This window comes from Filicampus tigris, chromosome 5, assembly GCF_054856515.1.
Source record: "Filicampus tigris isolate MCC_2025a chromosome 5, RoL_Ftig_1.0, whole genome shotgun sequence".
NCBI lineage: Eukaryota > Metazoa > Chordata > Actinopteri > Syngnathiformes > Syngnathidae > Filicampus > Filicampus tigris.
The window spans coordinates 5,007,285-5,029,607 of record NC_141221.1 but is presented as its reverse complement, the minus strand read 5'-3'; positions in this window follow the sequence as shown (position 1 = coordinate 5,029,607).

Genomic DNA, 22,323 nt, shown 5'->3' with positions numbered 1-22,323 from the left:
GGGTAAAAAAAAAAAACAACAACAACAAATCATCTCCAGCTTTCCGCAAAAAGATAATTCAGATAGATGCCACTGCTTTGTTCCTTAAGCCAAGTGTAAAAGTTCAGGGGTAGTGTTTTGATTATTTTTTGGGGGTTAGTGAGCAAGATTTTGGTACTTGTATCTGTGGAACTGTGGATGGAGGAATTTATGGAGTCCAAATTCTTACACCATTTTCCATGAACCAGGAACTATCCTTAGTAACTAACAATATCCATGATTTTTTTTTTTCAATTTTTGTTTATTTACTTTTACATGTTTTTTTTTTGTTTTGTTTTTTATTGATAATGGAAGTTCTCCCTTTCCATCACCTCATGTCTCGTATTTTTTCGTCACTTTTAGGATTTTAATTTTTTAATTTTTTTTTCTTGGGAGGGGGAGTTTAGTCATTATGAAACATACGTAATCCCACCCCCGAGAGCCAGCGGTGGAGTCCCTTACGTCTATTCCAAACATCCTTGCTCATCCACTCTTTACTCGCAGATAACCTGATATCTAACAAATAGATCGATACAGAAATCCACAATGTTTTTCACTTTTGTTTGGAACTGTTCCCCTGTCACCTTGGAATAAGAAATGGTCCGCTCCTGTCCTGAACCAGGAAGTAGCTTGCTAGCCTACGAATGAACAACTCACAAACGTGGGGCTCCAGTATTTTTTTTTTTTTTTTTTCCCCACTTTTGTTAACTGTCCAGCCTTGGCTCTACTGAGTGACATTCTGGTTTGATTTGTTTTGAACAATCAAATCGTTTCTACCCGACGGTCAAGGGGGACAGTGGCGTTGTTTTGAGTCAAGTGCTGTATGAAAAGAGGGAGTGACAATCAACGACTTTGGAGTTTCTTTCTTCTTCAAGTGACCTACTGTACCATAGACTCCTTTCTTCTTCTATGCTGCCTATACTGTACGTGTATGTCTCTAGAAGTGCTTCTTTTTCTTCTTGGTTTTTTTTTGTAAAAGGGAAAATCAAAGTGGCGAGGAATGACCGACAACAAAAAACACGTGTATAAATGTGAATAAGCTGCTGAAAGAAACAAAGAGTTGCTCACTGTGTCTGACACTTTGTTGCCATGTCCTTTTTCAATCTCACCACAACACACAAAGACACAAAATGGCGTGCCCACAACGATATGAGCTCATGGGAATTTAGTAAGAAAAAAATGGAGCTTCACAAAGTGAATGGATGAGCGTACGACAAATTTGAGATGTCTCTCGGAAAGTACGGGTTCAAACATGCAAACATCCACACCCTGATCAAAAATTTGAGGTTTATATTTGGATTTTTTGTTTATAGACCTTTTGATGGGTTTATAAGTGACTGTAAGCCGAAAGAGAAAGTGGTCATGATGGCAATACCTACTTTAGTCTTGTAACTAGTACAGTAAGTGAAAGTGGAGAAAAAAGGTGATACTGAAAGTGGAATTTGTGTAAAAGCGCATACGGAAATGAACTTTGGTTCGTCAGCTTGTAGCATATTACGTGATTGAAGTAGCTGACGGATAAGCAGAACTATTCTTCTGCTTTGTGCTCAGCAAATCGGGCATTACTTCAAATTTTCAAGATTAATTTTCAACTTAAACTAAAATGTTCCTAAAATACGTAATACGTGTATATCTGTTTTATGTTTTGCAATTATAGAAATTTACTTTTCACTTCTCAATATAGGAAACTATGAACTGATGGTAAATTCAAATTTTCCCATGAATATACACACTCAAAATGATTAGTTTTTCCCCATAACGAAGTAGTGATTTTGTGTGTGTGTGTATTTTGTGTACTTTTTTAATCTTACCAATTAAAAATTGTAATATATTAGAAAATATACTATTGTAAATTAATAACTCTTTATACAAAATTGGGGTTATTTTCCAAGATTCAGTGCAACATCATTTTAATAACTAAAAATAAATCAACACTTGCAAATGTTGGACAAATATATATCTACAAAAAATATATATATATCTTAAAAATGCTTTATTATTTCCAAGTTGAGCTGTCCACGAAATATGGCATATTGTCACTGTCTGGCGGAAAGCTCCTGTGTCCAAATGTGGTCAATTTCATAGTTGTTTCACAAATCGATACTATTGTTCAGTCCTCACCCGGGTGTGTGTGTTTTTTTTTTTTTATTTGACAAATTATTGACCATTCTTTGCCGATGCAACGTCAATGATTCAAGGAACCTTTTGTAGCTTGCTTGAGATGCGTGCGTCTGTGCAAAATCCTCCTAAATTCTCCCGAGGACTGCCTTAACCCTAGTGTGCATATGTGCGAGTGTAAGCTGAGGGTGGCGGGTGGGGGGGGGCAGTAGAATTGATTTGTTGTCACTAATCACCACTTTATGACAAACGACCTCCTGGAGGAGCATTGATATGGTGGCTACACTGCTTTATTAAAGCCATTTTGGACATGTATCTGCAACATGATATACTTTAGTAGGAGATAAATCTATACTCATTTGCAACGTTAACGGCTAGCCTCCGTTAGAAGAAGAGCTTGGATTCACCAATAAGCTCAGTAACAGTTATTGTGAACGTACGAAATATGCAAGATCTTCTTTCAACGGTGTTGTCCACGACAGTCTCTAATTTGCTGCTGCGGTAAAAAATAAAATAAAATGACGAGAGGCACGCACATTACCGGGTCCGGTCTTTCAACATATCCTCGTTTTTGTCTTTATTGTAGACCACATCCTCTTTCTGTAGCAAATCGTATGTTGCTTGACTAACATTGGGGAATGTGCGGCGGAATTATAAGTGTGGATATGATATAGTGAAAGACAGGGCTCTCTCATTCACTTGAATTGACCCGGCAAGGTGCGAACGGCTCGTGAAATGTTTTACCACAAGCTTCAGTATTTCATCCTTTGGCCCACATAAAACTGAGAATATGGTTATGTATTGTTGTGAAACGTAATATACAGTATGTGTACTGTATAAACCGTATTTTTATCACTTGGTGGCAGCCGCTCGCTTTAAACCAGGAAATACGAGTGTGCATTGGAGTTTCTTGCTGCACGGCTTAAAGGAAAGACGATATCTGTCGGCCAATCAGATGACAGTGGCTTCACGGCCAGACTCGGTTGGAACGGGTTCTGAGTAAAAGGAAAATCGATCACACGGGGCGTAACCAGTCCGTTTTGGGGTAGAAGCAGTACAATGGAAAAGGAGCCTTCAGGCCTAGCTGGACCAATCCGACGTTAGCTTAGCCAGTGTGGCGTCACGACACTACGACGGTGGCCACTACACCAATCAGACGCCACGACGTGGCTTTAGTCTCCTCTCGAATAAAACGGATCTTCAGATGTTAATATAAGAAACTCCTCCACTGCCATTTGCTAGTGTGTCTCATTCCCACTGATGTGTTAAAATGTCAAATGATTATTTTTCTTTTCAGTTTTTTTTTTTTTTTTTTCAGTTTGCTTATTTTTGAGTTTGTACTGTGCACATCAAGGTTATTATTGCAAAAGAAAACGAAATATAGAGAAAATGTCTTTCGTTTTCATCTTTGCCAATTACTAGCATACATGAGCTATTGGGGTTCATTTTCAAATGTATTTATTTCGTTTTTGCTGTACGTCCGAACAGAAGAAGGAAGGTCAAAAAGCCGTTTGAGGATTGTACTTTGCTTTACTTTATTACACAATACTTGGGGAACTTTTTCTTTTATCTTGCACTCGACAAATACTTGATGAAAACAATGAAAATAAAACACAACTGATCAAACCTACGCAAAAACAAAGCATTTTTCCCAAAGTAAAAACAAATACACCAGCGAATTACAACCCTGGCGCGCACAGCATCACATAATCGTAACGGACTGAAGTTTACTCCAGAGACACACGATGGTGCTTCCATGTGTCCTGATCCATATCCCTTAATCACCTCATCTTTCACAACCTTTACATGACGGCCTTAGTTAACGGAGCGCAAATTCCGCAAAGGTCGTGCTTAAGATTACCTTTGAGCTTCGATGCTTTCCTGCACAGCAGATGGATGAAACTTTGCTCCGATGAACTACGACATGGAAACTTTTTTGCAATCGGGGGCCATTACAATTTTTAGGAAGTTCTCTGAGGATCGTGCTAAATGTATGAAAAACATGACCACAGTCATATATCATGAGGTTGGTTTTTTTTTTTCCAACTGTTTTGGAATATTTAGACATTTTAAAAATATTTTTCACTCTTGCTTTGAGTTTTTTTTTAATAACTTATTGTGTTGTTACAAGGTGGACCACATCCAAATCCATTGGATGTAAATTAATGTCTCAAGCCAGCGTTAGGATTCAAATCAGAATTTAAAACATGGCTTAGGTTTTTCAAATCAGAATTAGGGTTTCAAAGTAAGGTTTCAAGCCAAGGCGAGGGTTTCAAGTAAACATGAAGGTTTTACAACTAGCATCTGAAACCGCCTGCATCCGAACTTGATGCCTTCAATGCGCTTTGGCTTTTCACGGTTTCCACCCGTCCGCTTCTCTTTCGAAGTGGGAAAGCAGCCGCAGTACGGTGAGAAAAGACCTGCTTGTTTTTTTACTGGCAAGTGAAAATGTGTAAATATTCAAATGACAACTAATGTGTGAATTGCATGCAGGTCGCTGCAGCTGTTCGCGCACACACACACACACACACACACGTAAACAAAACAATCAGAGGAAACGGAGATAAAATTGGATCCCATGCCTGTTATTAATTTCATTTTCAAGGCGGCATGAGAGGACAACAAACAGCAAAAGTAAATCAGATTTGTTTCCCGTGGGGGTCGGAATGCGCAACGGCTGCCCTTTGCGCCGGTTCTGTCCGGTTTGATGTCCTCAGTATGGCGTTTTGCATCCACCATGTGGTCCTCTTGGCTTCTTCAAGCCGCGATCTCCAACTCTCACTGGAGCGGTTCGCCACCGATTGTGAAGCGGTCGGGCTGAATTTTGGTCTCAGAGTTGAGTCCCTCCGCTTTAAGAGCAGCCAAATGAAGTGGCTCGGGCATTTTGTTAGGATGCCACCTGTATGCCTCCCAGGTGAGGTCTTTCGGGCACATCCCACCGGGAATGACCCAGGGCACGCTGGAGAGACTATAAGAGCCCCCCACAAGAAGTTGGATGAAGTGGCTAGGGAGAGGGAAGTCTGGGCTTCCCTGCTAAAGCTGCTGGCCCTGCTATCCGACCTCGGTTAAGTGGGAGAGAATGAATGGGTGAATGAATCAAACGTGATTGCCGTTGGTGATATGATGTGAGGAGTGCAGATATTTGCGCAGGCTTGTTTTGCTCTTCTTGACGTGGGACTTGGCATTCGCCGATGCGCTTGTAGCTAACGATAGCTTGCCGCCGCTTTAATTGCACACCGGTCGCCTCATCCTGGAAGATGTGACAGCTGTGGGGAAGGAAAACTGTCGATGGCAGGAAGAACGCATACGCCCGACGAGGCAAGAGAGTGGGGCAGATGCCTTGTAATGACGCCGGCTACAATTATTCAGTCATCATGGTGGAAGGAACTACACGTGCTCATTAAGGCTTCAACGGGCACCTGCGGGTCACATCAGCCACACCACATGGATGGATGTGTGTGCGCGCGCATACAACAGCACAACAATGAACATGTGCTGTGCGCGGTTTACTTTGTGTTCCCTCTGAATATTATTATCCCGTTTCTTGACTATACTCACTCGAAATAGCTTGTTAAAAGTTCAACTTTAGTCTCATGAAGTCAGGGTTCCCTTTATTTTTTTCCCTGCCAATTCCATCTTTTTTTTGATTGATAATTTACATTTTATTTTGAATAATCAAAAACTGAAGGAAATTGAAAAAAAAAAAAATACATGTATGCATACATGAATGTCTAAAGTCTACACACCCCTGCCAGGTTTTTGCGCTATTATAAAGTGAGCCCATTTACGTGGCCTTTGTGCGAAATCTCTAAGAGTGGTAAGACGGTCGTCAACGCTCGTTTTGGTCGGGCAAAGAGGAAGACAAAGACCCCTCGGGGTTTTGAGGATGTCGTGGACGTTGATGCCGAGGAAGGAGTCCCGTCAGTTTGAGAAGATGTTGCGTGCCCCGCTGTTGCTGCCGAACTTGCAGCTGACCCCTCTTGCTCAACCTCAGATGACAGAGTGAAAAAGAAGAGGTCAAGCTGTCCTTGGACATCGGCCAACAAAGAAATGTTAGCTTGCTTTCTTGAAGTGTACGCGATGTTTTTCAACACGTTTGGACGTCTTCAAGGACACTCATAGCAAAAGAGATGTGGTTGGTGAAAGAGAAATATGAAAATGAGTGCAGCCCGGCACCAACCTGGAAGTCATAAAGTGTTTTGTTAAACATTCGCTTATTGTCGCAAAGCATCACTTATAGTCGCTAGTCCGAAAGATTTACTAACCACATTTATAATGTTATGACAATTTTATGACAATATGTGCATCTCAGTGTAATACCAACGACTGTGCATTATTAGTAATTTGCTAACTATATTAACATGTAAAACTGCTGTTATTTCAATCTTGATAAGATGCTCTTGTAATAGTGTCACAGTGCAATTGCAAGGTTTTTATATTATTGTATAATTTCAATATTTTAATTTAGGTTTGTTGTCATTCCAATATTATTACAATATTTGCAGTGTTATTACGGCGTAATTACATGTTTACAATGGTATGTAATTACAAAATTATTAAAATGCAAACGTGTTATTGCAAAGATGTTACGACAATGTTACTACAATCATGTTATTCCAGTATTTTTACAGTGCAGTGTCATTTCGATACTATTACATTCTTATTGCAATGTTATTACGCTCTTATTTCAACGGTCTCACACTATTACACGCTATTACCATTGATGGAACGGTATTACGGTATATTTACTTGTCAATGTCAAAACCTGACGACAAACAAGCTCTCGCGGCAGCCAGGAGTTTGAAGGACAAACATGAAGGACGGCACGAGAGATGTGGATGTGATTACAAACAATATCGGGGTTCATAACTATGAGAGTGCTCTCACCACACAAGAGCGAACTCTCCCGGGGACACGGTCCAAATGGAAAAGGCCAGGAAAAAAAGGACAAGCCGGCGAACGAGAGTCATTCCTCATCCCGCGTGGTCTCCTCCCGCTCTCCTGCTCGAGTTTCCTGTTCCAGCCAAACGGAACTTGCCGGCGGCGTGATCGAGATTTGTGAGCTTGGAAATATAAGACACTTGTTGTCGGGCGGAGGGCGGCGGAGCAGTTGGCGGGAAGACGGAAGAGGGCGAAGATGACACCGCAAGGAGACGGAGGGAATTAAAAACAAGCGGACGTATGCGCTCTCCCCAGATGCCGTCATGATCGTTATCTTTGATGCCAATCTGACGTGCCATTTGGATGCTGTTACGCCGTCGAAAAGAGCCAGCAAGTGAAGGCAGAGATAAAGGGCTGAACGGAACACATCAAACATGAGGAAAAGACTCGCATCTTCAAGTCCATTAGCTGACCTCGCCGGATAACACACTCATTTTATTTTGTTGTTGTCGTTTTTTTTTTTGAAGACAACGCATTAGAGCGGCAAGCAGCAGCGAATGAGCTCCTTTTTCAAATAATACATTTCCCCGAAAAAAAAAACAAAAAAACGCATCCTCAAGCGCAAACCTATTGCTGGTATTGGGCGGCGATGAATCTTTTGAAGGCAGGAATTATTTGAGTCTTTTCAACAAACTTGAACAGACTCTGCCCACGCGGTGGAAAACAAACGCTGAAATGCTTTGCAATTTACCGTCACCCATCCGTTGAGGAAATGTAGTTCAATTTCCGGTGCTAAATTTTGTGTTCATATCCATTTGGGGGCGGGATTCGACTCATGATAAACAAGCCTGCCAAATTCCAATTTGTAATTTCAAAGTGCAGTATCGACATAACTTCATATGTTGATATTCAAGACAATGCTTTGAGTGTTATTTCTGATGTAATACTACGTGTGTTGTTGTAACTATTCCTGTTTCCCATTTGCTAATTACACTCTGTCCCGTCCTTGTCGTGTCATCTGAGATGCCCCCATCCTTTCAAAGTGTCTCGAAGAAAAGTTAGGAGCGGGGAGAAGCGCCAGAGAACAACTCCGAGCAGGGGCGGAGCCAGAATGTGACTAAATAAAATAAAAAAAACGCAAAGAAACACAAATTCAAAAATAATTGACTAATAACGTACTAAAAATGTAAAAGTATATACTTTTTCCATGAATCTCACTGGGTGGGCGGTCTCTCAATCTGGGTGGGCCTGTGTACACCCAGACCCACCCATGGCTCCGCCCCCGACTCCCAAGTAGAAATGTTTGGAGAAAAGTTAAGCACACTTGAAAAGATCCAAACATCTAAAACATCTTATTCACAACAATATAACGTTACATCATCGTTACGTCACAGTGTCTTTATAATAAATGATGTACTTACTTTTTGACAAAGAAAAAAGTACGTATTAATGATTGAGTCAAATCAAAATATAAGGGTTAAGCAAAATGATATAATCTGAGACAAATTAATTTAGCTAAAAAAGATTTTTAAGTGGATCCAATGTATATTTTTTTCAAAACACATACGCTCGGTGTAATGCACATTATGAAGTGCTACTTACTCGAGTGAAAAGACGTTCATTTTTTATTGGGTTTTTTTTCTGTAATGCCCTGTTCGTCACGGTAATGGCAGCCGGACTCCCAGCGTTATATGGTGCTCGCTTGAAAGCTAAAAATGTGCTCATTTCAGCAAAACAAGAAATAGGCTGTGTAAAGTCCATGAAATGCAAATGAATACAAACAATTATCAACTTAATTAAGGCTGAAGTCAACCCAAACATATTTTTTTTCAAGAATATGTTTCCAGCAGGCCCACTAGCATTCGGATTAATTTTGCGTTTGTGGAATATAAATTAAGAAGCAAAATGCACTTGTTGCACTTGTCACTGGGGGCGGCCATTTTGTCTTCTGTCGACTGAAAATGACACCACAACTGCTCACGACGACAAATCACGGCTGACCTGTTTTCTGAATCTGGGCCGTGATTGGTCGTCGTGAGCAGCTGTGATGTCATTTTCAGGCGACAGAAGACAAAATGGCCGCCCCTGGAGATGGCTAAAAACGAGTGGATTAACACTTATTCCACAAATGCAATATTTATCAGAATGCCCTGTTTCAACTAGTGGGCTTGCATAGAACATATTCTTGAAAAAATATGCATGGGTTGACTTCCGATTTAAGGTTTTATGATGGCCACATTTTGACCCAGGAACGTATTTTCACCATTTCCACCACTTCCTTTGTGAAAAATGTGCATAATTAAATGAATGTGCGATCATGTTTAATGTTCTCGTGGCCAGTTGTTTTATTTAACTAACAAACAGAACATTTACATGAACTATGAAGACAATAGAAACTTGAGGACCGTTTGACCCTGGAACAGATTTTTTTTTTTTTTTTTTTTTCTTTGCTATGGAAAATGTTTTCATTAATTTAACTTTGTGATCATGGTAAAATGTTATGTTTACCTATTCTTTTAAGAAACAGTCTAAAAAACTGTCCCAACATTTTGTGGGTTTTTATCATGGTGACAATTTGACTTTGGACAGATTCAACATTTTTGGCATGTATGTAACTTTGTCTCTACGACTTTTTCCAATTTCCGATATTTTTCTAATTTCCATTGTTTTCTATGGGGGGGGGGGAGTCTTTTGAAATCCGAACAAACGTTGTTGTACCTTTCAGCGTGCACCGTATTTATGACCGGAGAAGGCGTGGGAGTATGTAAGGGAAAAACAATCAATGGGATAAAAGGGCAAACCATACGTAATAATAAAGCGGCTTTTTTTTTTTTTTTTTATATGAATAAAGCAGGGGTGCAGACAGCGCCTCGGATACTCTTGATGGAGTCTCCAGTGGAGCAGTTATGACGGCCCAGCGCCAGCCGGCGTAATGAGTTGACGGACAGATCAATCCCTCCCGCTTAGGCGGCGCGATCAATAGCTTTGTTTTGACATCCTACATTAACAGAAAACTAATTGACGCCATCGCTAAATGTTCTTAAGAAACAAACAGACAACACATCACAACCATCAATAACAACAATGACAACTTTGGTTAGTGCTTTGGTTAGTATTCAAATATGTATGCCGCATGCACGTCATATGGATATGTGTGTGTGTGTGGGGGGGGGTTTCTATGTGTGTGTATATACATCTGTTCGTGTGTGTATTCTCGCCGCACTATGAATGAGGTGAACGTGGTGGAAAGTGAGTGAAGTGGCCACTGTAGTAATGGGCATGAACATTTTTTTCAGTGAACTGAATCATTAGAATCAGTTCATCAAAAAGAGCCGTTTAAAAGATTCGTTCACCGAATCGTTCGCCACCCCTCCCCCCAAAAAAAACCCACACAGCCCACCCACACACGAACACGGCACCTCTCCTCCGTCACGGATGGAGTGAGTTTAAAAAAAAAAAAAGTTTTTTATGTATCGTTTGTATTATTATTATTATTACTGTCAAAAACGTTGCAGCTATAATGTATGAACGAGAATGGCAGTACATGTCTGATCACTCACTGACTCGTTCGTGAACGGGAAATGGCGTCACTGATTCCTTCGTGAACGGGAAGTTACCTTACTGATTCCTTCGTGAACACCAATAGTGTGGCAGTATGTTCATAAAATCCCGCCTCCATCTGACGCCGGCTGCTGATTGGTTGTTTGCGAAGATTGGCGACATGGGCGCGGCTGAGCTCAAATGAACGGAGAAAAGAACGAATCACTATGTTCTGTACCTGTTCTTTGCTTGAATAAAGGTATTTTTTTTAAAAAAAGAAAAAAAGAACGAAACACTTGAGGAAGCGATGCATTCACTCACGTTCACCGAAAAGATTCGTTCTTTTTGAATCGTTCGAGAACACCACACCAACTCGCTGCAATGAAAAACTGTGGCTCTAGTGTTCGTCTTTTATTTTGAAGTGCTTCTTCCACTGTATGCTAGTTTTTTTGTTTTTTTTGTATGAACCACAAAACAACACGTGATTGTCAAGGAAGTAGTGGGATGGCTGCCGTAGCTAGATTTGAATAATACAAAGAGAGGAAATGGACAAAAAAATAAGAGAACTGTTGGTTCTGCCTACTTGTGCATTTCCACCACAGAAGCACTCTAAAAGCGACACTTTCTTCTCCACGAGTAATGTACGTATGAAATTATAACTCTAGCAAAGTATTATTGTCAAACACAATACTGGATTACACTACTGGTACGGTTTGGCCACTCATGAAAACTAGTATACGGTGTGTGTGTGTGTGTGTGTGTGTGTGTGTGTGTGTGTATTTCCACCTGGGGACCTGTGGTCATGGTTTGAGCAGCAGATAGATTTCAGGGCCTCAGCGGAGCGTTTGACTCGGGGGGTGGGGTGGGGGGGCTAAAACCACCGTTGCTGTTTCAAATGACTTAATGAAGCTTGTCTAAATGTAGATTATTTATTAATAACCATTCTGCCATACCGCATGTTTTTAATGCCTTCTGTGGCCGTTGATATGAGCTCAAAGAAGGCAGCCGTCATTGAAACTAATCGCACCCTCGCACCCCCTTCATACCAAATTGTTTTGTCATTCAACAAATTTCGATTCGGTTCTGTTCGAGCAGTCATTGGATACTTTCCACGTCGATATTATGTCAGTTTGCGGGTATTCTCTGTTGTGTTGCGTTTTTCTGCTCTGCTCCTGCTTTCCTCCAGAAAATGACTGGATCATAATTAGCCGGCTCTGCAAGTCAAACATACCTGAGCCGGAATGTCATTATTTTTTTCTTTGGTTGTTTTGATTTCGGTCCTCCCTGACTCCACAATCTCACGGTAGCGGAATTGGAACTTTTTCAGTTGTGATATTGGAGTTGTTGTGTTCACTACATGGCAAACGCTTGAAAGTCCTCATTCGAATCCGTCCTCCCCGCCTTTGTGGATGTTGTAATCTTCGATCCCCCTTGATTCCATATTGCCTCTTGCTATTAAAACAACTGAATTATTCAAGGCATACTGTAATAATGATAATCAATCGATAACACTCTTTCTTAGTGGGCTGGATCGTTTAATAATTGACTAATCCTGGGAGGAATCCCACAGAGTGGGTGCGCGCGTGTGCGTGCGTGTGGGTGCGTGCGTAACTCAGACAAAGGTAACGGGGGCTAATTGAGAGCTTCGCTTCTCGGGGCACAAGACACGAGCGTCATTAACACCAAGTTTAATTAGCAGTAAAAAAAAAAAAAAATAAAAAAATTATAAGGGAAAAGAGTACAAGCCAAATTACATATTGAAATACTTTCTTATAAGATAGAAGATAATACATGAAATACTGTATTTGTTTTAATATATGATTCAATCACCAAGGCAAATGTCTTTCAAACTAGGGTTAGGGTTTCAAACTAGGTTTTCAAACGACTGTTAGGGTTTCATAATAGGATTTCAAACTAGGGTTAGGGTTTCCAACCAGGCTTTCAAACTAGGGTTAGGGTTTCAAACTAGGGTTTCAAAGTAGGGTAAGGGTTACTAACTAGGGTTCAAACTAGGGTTAGGGTTTCAAACTAGGGTTTCAAAGTAGGATTAGGGTTATTAACTAGGGTTTCAAACTAGGGTTCGGGTTTCAAAGTAGGGTTTCAAACTAGGGTTAGGGTTTCCAACTAGGGTTTCAAACAAGGATTTGGGTTTCAAACTAGGGTTTCAAACTAGGGTTGGGGTTTCCAACTAGGGTTTCAAACTAGGGTTCGGGTTTCAAAGTAGGGTTAGGGTTTCAAACTAGGGTTTCAAACTAGGGTTAGGGTTACTAACTAGGGTTTCAAACTAGGGTTAGGGTTTCAAACTAGGGTTTCAAATTAGGGTGTCAAACTAGGGTTAGGGTTTCAAATTAGGGTTAGGGTTTCAAATTAGGGTTAGGGTTTCAAACTAGGGTTAGGGTTTCCAACTAGGGTTAGGGTTTACAACTGAGGGTTTCAAACTAGGGTTAGGGTTTCCAACTAGGGTTTCAAATTAGGGTTGGGGTTTCAAATTAGGGTGTCAAACTAGGGTTAGGGTTTCCAACTAGGGTTCAAACTAGGGTTAGGGTTTCAAACTAGGGTTTCAAAGTAGGATTAGGGTTATTAACTAGGGTTTCAAACTAGGGTTCGGGTTTCAAAGTAGGGTTTCAAACTAGGGTTAGGGTTTCCAACTAGGGTTTCAAACAAGGATTTGGGTTTCAAACTAGGGTTTCAAACTAGGGTTGGGGTTTCCAACTAGGGTTTCAAACTAGGGTTCGGGTTTCAAAGTAGGGTTAGGGTTTCAAACTAGGGTTTCAAACTAGGGTTAGGGTTACTAACTAGGGTTTCAAACTAGGGTTAGGGTTTCAAACTAGGGTTTCAAATTAGGGTGTCAAACTAGGGTTAGGGTTTCAAATTAGGGTTAGGGTTTCAAATTAGGGTTAGGGTTTCAAACTAGGGTTAGGGTTTCCAACTAGGGTTAGGGTTTACAACTGAGGGTTTCAAACTAGGGTTAGGGTTTCCAACTAGGGTTTCAAATTAGGGTTGGGGTTTCAAATTAGGGTGTCAAACTAGGGTTAGGGTTTCCAACTAGGGTTTCAAACTAGGGTTAGGGTTTCCAACTAGGGTTCCAAACTAGGGTTAGGGTTTCAAACTAGGGTTTCAAAGTAGGGTTAGGGTTTCAAACTAGGGTTAGGGTTTCAGACTAGGGTTTCAAACTAGGGTTAGGGTTTTCGACTAGGGTTTAAAACTAGGGTATGGGTTTCAGACTAGGGTTTCAAACTAGGGTTAGGGTTTCCAACTAGGGTTTCAAACTAGGGTTAGGGTTTCCAACTAGGGTTTCAAACTAGGGTTAGGGTTTCAAACTAGGGTTTCAAATTAGGGTTAGGGTTACCATATAGGGTTCCAAATTAGGGTTAGGGTTTCCAACTAGGGTTTCAAACTAGGGTTAGGGTTTCAAACTAGGGTTAGGGTTTTCGACTAGGGTTTCAAACTAGGGTTAGGGTTTCCAATTAGGGTTTCAAACTAGGGTTAGGGTTTCAAACTAGGGTTAGGGTTAGGGTTAGGGTTTGCAACTAGGGTTTCAAACTAGGTTTAGGGTTTTCAACTAGGGTTTCAAACTAGGGTTAGGGTTTCCAACTAGGGTTTCAAACTAGGGTTAGGGTTTCAACTAGGGTTAGGGTTTTCAACTAGGGTTTAAAACTAGGGTTAGGGTTTCCAACTAGGGTTTCAAACTAGGGTTAGGGTTTCCAACTAGGGTTTCAAACTAGGGTTAGGGTTTCCAACTAGGGTTTCAAATTAGGGTTAGGGTTTCCAGCTAGGGTTTCAAACTAGGGTTAGGGTTACAAACTAGGGTTTCAAGCTAGGGTTAGGGGTTTCAACTAGGGTTAGGGTTAGGGTTTCAAACTAGGGTTTCAAACTAGGGTTAGGGTTTTCAACTAGGGTTTCAAACTAGGGTTAGGGTTTCAAACTAGGGTTAGGGTTTTCAACTAGGGTTTAAAACTAGGGTTAGGGTTTACAACTGAGGGTTTCAAACTAGGGTTAGGGTTTCAAACTAGGTTTTCAAACTAGGGTTAGGGTTACTAACTAGGGTTTCAAACTAGGGTTAGGGTTTCAAACTAGGGTTTCAAATTAGGGTTAGGGTTTCAAATTAGGGTGTCAAACTAGGGTTAGGGTTTCAAATTAGGGTTAGGGTTTCAAACTAGGGTTTCAAACTAGGGTTAGGGTTTCCAACTAGGGTTAGGGTTTACAACTGAGGGTTTAAAACTAGGGTTAGGGTTTACAACTGAGGGTTTCAAACTAGGGTTAGGGTTTCAAACTAGGGTTTCAAACTAGGGTTAGGGTTACTAACTAGGGTTTCAAACTAGGGTTAGGGTTTCAAACTAGGGTTTCAAATTAGGGTTAGGGTTTCAAATTAGGGTGTCAAACTAGGGTTAGGGTTTCAAATTAGGGTTAGGGTTTCAGACTAGGGTTTCAAACTAGGGTTAGGGTTTCCAACTAGGGTTTCAAACTAGGGTTAGGGTTTCCAACTAGGGTTTCAAACTAGGGTTAGGGTTTCAAACTAGGGTTTCAAATTAGGGTTAGGGTTACCATATAGGGTTCCAAATTAGGGTTAGGGTTTCCAACTAGGGTTTCAAACTAGGGTTAGGGTTTCAAACTAGGGTTAGGGTTTTCGACTAGGGTTTCAAACTAGGGTTAGGGTTTCCAATTAGGGTTTCAAACTAGGGTTAGGGTTTCAAACTAGGGTTTCAAACTAGGGTTAGGGTTTCCAACTAGGGTTTCAAACTAGGGTTAGGGTTTCCAACTAGGGTTTCAAACTAGGGTTAGGGTTTCAAACTAGGGTTAGGGTTAGGGTTAGGGTTTGCAACTAGGGTTTCAAACTAGGGTTAGGGTTTTCAACTAGGGTTTAAAACTAGGGTTAGGGTTTCCAACTAGGGTTTCAAACTAGGGTTAGGGTTTCAAACTAGGGTTTCAAACTAGGGTTAGGGTTTCCAACTAGGGTTTCAAACTAGGGTTAGGGTTTCCAACTAGGGTTCCAAATTAGGGTTAGGGTTTCCAACTAGGGTTTCAAACTAGGGTTAGGGTTTCAAACTAGGGTTAGGGTTTTCAACTAGGGTTTAAAACTAGGGTTAGGGTTTCCAACTAGGGTTTCAAACTAGGGTTAGGGTTTCCAACTAGGGTTTCAAACTAGGGTTAGGGTTTCCAGCTAGGGTTTCAAACTAGGGTTAGGGTTACAAACTAGGGTTTCAAGCTAGGGTTAGGGTTTTCAACTAGGGTTAGGGTTAGGGTTTCAAACTAGGGTTTCAAACTAGGGTTAGGGTTTTCAACTAGGGTTTCAAACTAGGGTTAGGGTTTCAAACTAGGGTTAGGGTTTTCAACTAGGGTTTAAAACTAGGGTTAGGGTTTACAACTGAGGGTTTCAAACTAGGGTTAGGGTTTCAAACTAGGGTTTCAAACTAGGGTTAGGGTTACTAACTAGGGTTTCAAACTAGGGTTAGGGTTTCAAACTAGGGTTTCAAATTAGGGTTAGGGTTTCAAATTAGGGTGTCAAACTAGGGTTAGGGTTTCAAATTAGGGTTAGGGTTTCAAACTAGGGTTTCAAACTAGGGTTAGGGTTTCCAACTAGGGTTAGGGTTTACAACTGAGGGTTTAAAACTAGGGTTAGGGTTTACAACTGAGGGTTTCAAACTAGGGTTAGGGTTTCAAACTAGGGTTTCAAACTAGGGTTAGGGTTACTAACTAGGGTTTCAAACTAGGGTTAGGGTTTCAAACTAGGGTTTCAAATTAGGGTTAGGGTTTCAAATTAGGGTGTCAAACTAGGGTTAGGGTTTCAAATTAGGGTTAGGGTTTCAGACTAGGGTTTCAAACTAGGGTTAGGGTTTCCAACTAGGGTTTCAAACTAGGGTTAGGGTTTCCAACTAGGGTTTCAAACTAGGGTTAGGGTTTCAAACTAGGGTTTCAAATTAGGGTTAGGGTTACCATATAGGGTTCCAAATTAGGGTTAGGGTTTCCAACTAGGGTTTCAAACTAGGGTTAGGGTTTCAAACTAGGGTTAGGGTTTTCGACTAGGGTTTCAAACTAGGGTTAGGGTTTCCAATTAGGGTTTCAAACTAGGGTTAGGGTTTCAAACTAGGGTTTCAAACTAGGGTTAGGGTTTCCAACTAGGGTTTCAAACTAGGGTTAGGGTTTCCAACTAGGGTTTCAAACTAGGGTTAGGGTTTCAAACTAGGGTTAGGGTTAGGGTTAGGGTTTGCAACTAGGGTTTCAAACTAGGGTTAGGGTTTTCGACTAGGGTTTCAAACTAGGGTTAGGGTTTCCAATTAGGGTTTCAAACTAGGGTTAGGGTTTCAAACTAGGGTTTCAAACTAGGGTTAGGGTTTCCAACTAGGGTTTCAAACTAGGGTTAGGGTTTCCAACTAGGGTTTCAAACTAGGGTTAGGGTTTCAAACTAGGGTTAGGGTTAGGGTTAGGGTTTGCAACTAGGGTTTCAAACTAGGGTTAGGGTTTTCAACTAGGGTTTAAAACTAGGGTTAGGGTTTCCAACTAGGGTTTCAAACTAGGGTTAGGGTTTCAAACTAGGGTTTCAAACTAGGGTTAGGGTTTCCAACTAGGGTTTCAAACTAGGGTTAGGGTTTCCAACTAGGGTTCCAAATTAGGGTTAGGGTTTCCAACTAGGGTTTCAAACTAGGGTTAGGGTTTCCAACTAGGGTTTCAAACTAGGGTTAGGGTTTCAAACTAGGGTTTCAAACTAGGGTTAGGGTTTCCAACTAGGGTTTCAAACTAGGGTTAGGGTTTCCAACTAGGGTTCCAAATTAGGGTTAGGGTTTCCAACTAGGGTTTCAAACTAGGGTTAGGGTTTCAAACTAGGGTTAGGGTTTTCAACTAGGGTTTAAAACTAGGGTTAGGGTTTCCAACTAGGGTTTCAAACTAGGGTTAGGGTTTCCAACTAGGGTTTCAAACTAGGGTTAGGGTTTCCAGCTAGGGTTTCAAACTAGGGTTAGGGTTACAAACTAGGGTTTCAAGCTAGGGTTAGGGTTTTCAACTAGGGTTAGGGTTAGGGTTTCAAACTAGGGTTTCAAACTAGGGTTAGGGTTTTCAACTAGGGTTTCAAACTAGGGTTAGGGTTTCAAACTAGGGTTAGGGTTTTCAACTAGGGTTTAAAACTAGAGTTAGGGTTTACAACTGAGGGTTTCAAACTAGGGTTAGGGTTTCAAACTAGGGTTTCAAACTAGGGTTAGGGTTACTAACTAGGGTTTCAAACTAGGGTTAGGGTTTCAAACTAGGGTTTCAAATTAGGGTTAGGATTTCAAATTAGGGTGTCAAACTAGGGTTAGGGTTTCAAATTAGGGTTAGGGTTTCAAACTAGGGTTTCAAACTAGGGTTAGGGTTTCCAACTAGGGTTAGGGTTTACAACTGAGGGTTTCAAACTAGGGTTAGGGTTTCCAACTAGGGTTTCAAACTAGGGTTAGGGTTTCAAACTAGGGTTTCAAACTAGGGTTAGGGTTTCCAACTAGGGTTTCAAACTAGGGTTAGGGTTTTCAACTAGGGTTTAAAACTAGGGTTAGGGTTTCCAACTAGGGTTTCAAACTAGGGTTAGGGTTTCCAACTAGGGTTTCAAACTAGGATTAGGGTTTCAAACTAGGGTTTGGGTTTCAAACTAGGGTTAGGGTTTCCAACTAGGGTTTCAAACTAGGGTTAGGGTTTCCAACTAGGGTTAGGGTTTTCAACTAGGGTTTAAAACTAGGGTTAGGGTTTCCAACTAGGGTTTCAAACTAGGGTTAGGGTTTCCAACTAGGGTTTCAAACTAGGATTAGGGTTTCAAACTAGGGTTTGGGTTTCAAACTAGGGTTAGGGTTTCCAACTAGGGTTTCAAACTAGGGTTAGGGTTTCCAGCTAGGGTTTCAAACTAGGGTTAGGGTTTTCAACTAGGGTAAAAAACTAGGGTTAGGGTTTCCAACTAGGGTTTCAAACTAGGGTTAGGGTTTCAAACTAGGGTTTCAAACTAGGGTTAGGGTTTCCAACTAGGGTTCCAAATTAGGGTTAGGGTTTCCAACTAGGGTTTCAAACTAGGGTTAGGGTATCAAACTAGGGTTTCAAACTAGGGTTAGTGTTTAAAGTAGGGTTAGGGTTTCAAACTAGGGTTAGGGTTAGGGTTTCAAACTAGGGTTTCAAACTAGGGTTTCAAACTAGGGTTAGGGTTTTCAACTAGGGTTTCAAACTAGGGTTAGGGTTTCAAACTAGGGTTTCAAATCAGGGTTAGGGTTTCAAACTAGGGTTTGGGTTTCAAACTAGGGTTAGGATTTCCAACTAGGGTTTCAAACAAGGGTTAGGGTTTCCAACTAGGGTTTCAAACAAGGTTTTGGGTTTCAAACTAGGGTTTCAAACAAGGGTTTGGGTTTCAAACTAGGGTTTCAAACTAGGGTTGGGGTTTCCAACTAGGGTTTCAAACAAGGGTTAGGGTTTCAAACTAGGGTTAGGGTTTCCAACTAGGGTTTAAAACTAGGGTTAGGGTTTCCAACTAGGGTTTCAAACTAGGATTAGGGTTTCAAACTAGGGTTTGGGTTTCAAACTAGGGTTAGGGTTTCCAACTAGGGTTTCAAACTAGGGTTAGGGTTTCCAACTAGGGTTAGGGTTTTCAACTAGGGTTTAAAACTAGGGTTAGGGTTTCCAACTAGGGTTTCAAACTAGGGTTAGGGTTTCCAACTAGGGTTTCAAACTAGGATTAGGGTTTCAAACTAGGGTTTGGGTTTCAAACTAGGGTTAGGGTTTCCAACTAGGGTTTCAAACTAGGGTTAGGGTTTCCAGCTAGGGTTTCAAACTAGGGTTAGGGTTTTCAACTAGGGTAAAAAACTAGGGTTAGGGTTTCCAACTAGGGTTTCAAACTAGGGTTAGGGTTTCAAACTAGGGTTTCAAACTAGGGTTAGGGTTTCCAACTAGGGTTCCAAATTAGGGTTAGGGTTTCCAACTAGGGTTTCAAACTAGGGTTAGGGTATCAAACTAGGGTTTCAAACTAGGGTTAGTGTTTAAAGTAGGGTTAGGGTTTCAAACTAGGGTTAGGGTTAGGGTTTCAAACTAGGGTTTCAAACTAGGGTTTCAAACTAGGGTTAGGGTTTTCAACTAGGGTTTCAAACTAGGGTTAGGGTTTCAAACTAGGGTTTCAAATCAGGGTTAGGGTTTCAAACTAGGGTTTGGGTTTCAAACTAGGGTTAGGATTTCCAACTAGGGTTTCAAACAAGGGTTAGGGTTTCCAACTAGGGTTTCAAACAAGGTTTTGGGTTTCAAACTAGGGTTTCAAACAAGGGTTTGGGTTTCAAACTAGGGTTTCAAACTAGGGTTGGGGTTTCCAACTAGGGTTTCAAACAAGGGTTAGGGTTTCAAACTAGGGTTAGGGTTTCCAACTAGGGTTTCAAACTAGGGTTAGGGTTTCAAACTAGGGTTAGGGTTTTCAACTAGGGTTTAAAACTAGGGTTAGGGTTTCCAACTAGGGTTTCAAACTAGGGTTAGGGTTTCCAACTAGGGTTTCAAACTAGGATTAGGGTTTCAAACTAGGGTTCGGGTTTCAAACTAGGGTTAGGGTTTACAACTGAGGGTTTCAAACTAGGGTTAGGGTTTCCAACTAGGGTTCCAAATAAGGGTTAGGGTTTCCAACTAGGGTTTCAAACTAGGGTTAGGGTTTCAAACTAGGGTTAGGGTTTTCAACTAGGGTTTAAAACTAGGGTTAGGGTTTCCAACTAGGGTTTCAAACTAGGGTTAGGGTTTCCAACTAGGGTTTCAAACTAGGATTAGGGTTTCAAACTAGGGTTTGGGTTTCAAACTAGGGTTAGGGTTTCAAACTAGGGTTTCAAACTAGGGTTAGGGTTTCAAACTAGGGTTTCAAACTAGGGTTAGGGTTTCCAACTAGGGTTCCCAATAAGGGTTAGGGTTTCCAACTAGGGTTTCAAACTAGGGTTAGGGTTTTCAACTAGGGTTTAAAACTAGGGTTAGGGTTTCCAACTAGGGTTTCAAACTAGGGTTAGGGTTTCCAACTAGGGTTTCAAACTAGGATTAGGGTTTCAAACTAGGGTTTGGGTTTCAAACTAGGGTTAGGGTTTCAAACTAGGGTTTCAAACTAGGGTTAGGGTTTCAAACTAGGGTTTCAAACTAGGGTTAGGGTTTCCAACTAGGGTTTCAAACTAGGGTTAGGGTTTCCAACTAGGGTTTCAAACTAGGGTTAGGGTTTCAAACTAGGGTTTCAAACTAGGGTTAGGGTTTCCAACTAGGGTTTCAAACTAGGATTAGGGTTTCCAACTAGGGTTCCAAATTAGGGTTAGGGTTTCCAACTAGGGTTTCAAACTAGGGTTAGGGTTTCAAACTAGGGTTAGGGTTTTCAACTAGGGTTTAAAACTAGGGTTAGGGTTTCCAACTAGGGTTTCAAACTAGGGTTAGGGTTTCCAACTAGGGTTTCAAACTAGGGTTAGGGTTTCAAACTAGGGTAAGGGTTTTCAACTAGGGTTTAAAACTAGGGTTAGGGTTTCCAACTAGGGTTTCAAACTAGGGTTAGGGTTTCCAACTAGGGTTTCAAACTAGGATTAGGGTTTCAAACTAGGGTAAGGGTTTTCAACTAGGGTTTAAAACTAGGGTTAGGGTTTCCAACTAGGGTTTCAAACTAGGGTTAGGGTTTCCAACTCGGGTTTCAAACTAGGATTAGGGTTTCAAACTAGGGTTTGGGTTTCAAACTAGGGTTAGGGTTTCAAACTAGGGTTTCAAACTAGGGTTAGGGTTTCCAACTAGGGTTTCAAACTAGGGTTAGGGTTTCCAACTAGGGTTCCAAATTAGGGTTAGGGTTTCCAACTAGGGTTTCAAACTAGGGTTAGGGTTTCAAACTAGGGTTAGGGTTTTCAACTAGGGTTTCAAACTAGGGTTAGGGTTCCCAGCTAGGGTTTCAAACTAGGGTTAGGGTTACAAACTAGGGTTTCAAGCTAGGGTTAGGGTTACCAAATAGGGTTTCAAACTAGGGTTAGGGTATCAAACTAGGGTTTCAAACTAGGGTTAGTGTTTAAAGTAGGGTTAGGGTTTCAAACTAGGGTTAGGGTTAGGGTTTCAAACTAGGGTTTCAAACTAGGGTTAGGGTTTTCAACTAGGGTTTCAAACTAGGGTTAGGGTTTCAAACTAGGGTTTCAAATCAGGGTTAGGGTTTCAAACTAGGGTTTGGGTTTCAAACTAGGGTTAGGATTTCCAACTAGGGTTTCAAACTAGGGTTAGGGTTTCCAACTAGGGTTTCAAACAAGGGTTTGGGTTTCAATCTAGGGTTTCAAACTAGGGTTGGGGTTTCCAACTAGGGTTTCAAACTAGGGTTAGGGTTTCAAACTAGGGTTAGGGTTTCAAACTAGGGTTTCAAACTAGGGTTAGGGTTACTAACTAGGGTTTCAAACTAGGGTTAGGGTTTCAAACTAGGGTTTCAAATTAGGGTTAGGGTTTCAAATTAGGGTGTCAAACTAGGGTTAGGGTTTCAAATTAGGGTTAGGGTTTCAAACTAGGGTTAGGGTTTACAACTAGGGTTAGGGTTTCCAACTAGGGTTTCAAACTAGGGTTAGGGTTTCAAACTAGGGTTAGGGTTTTCGACTAGGGTTTCAAACTAGGTTTAGGGTTACCATATAGGGTTCCAAATTAGGGTTAGGGTTTCCAACTAGGGTTTCAAACTAGGGTTAGGGTTTCAAACTAGGGTTAGTGTTACCAACTAGGGTTTCAAACTAGGGTTAGTGTTTCCAACTAGGTTTTCAAGATAGGGTTAGGGTTACCAATTAGGGTTTCAAACTAGGGTTAGGGTTTCCA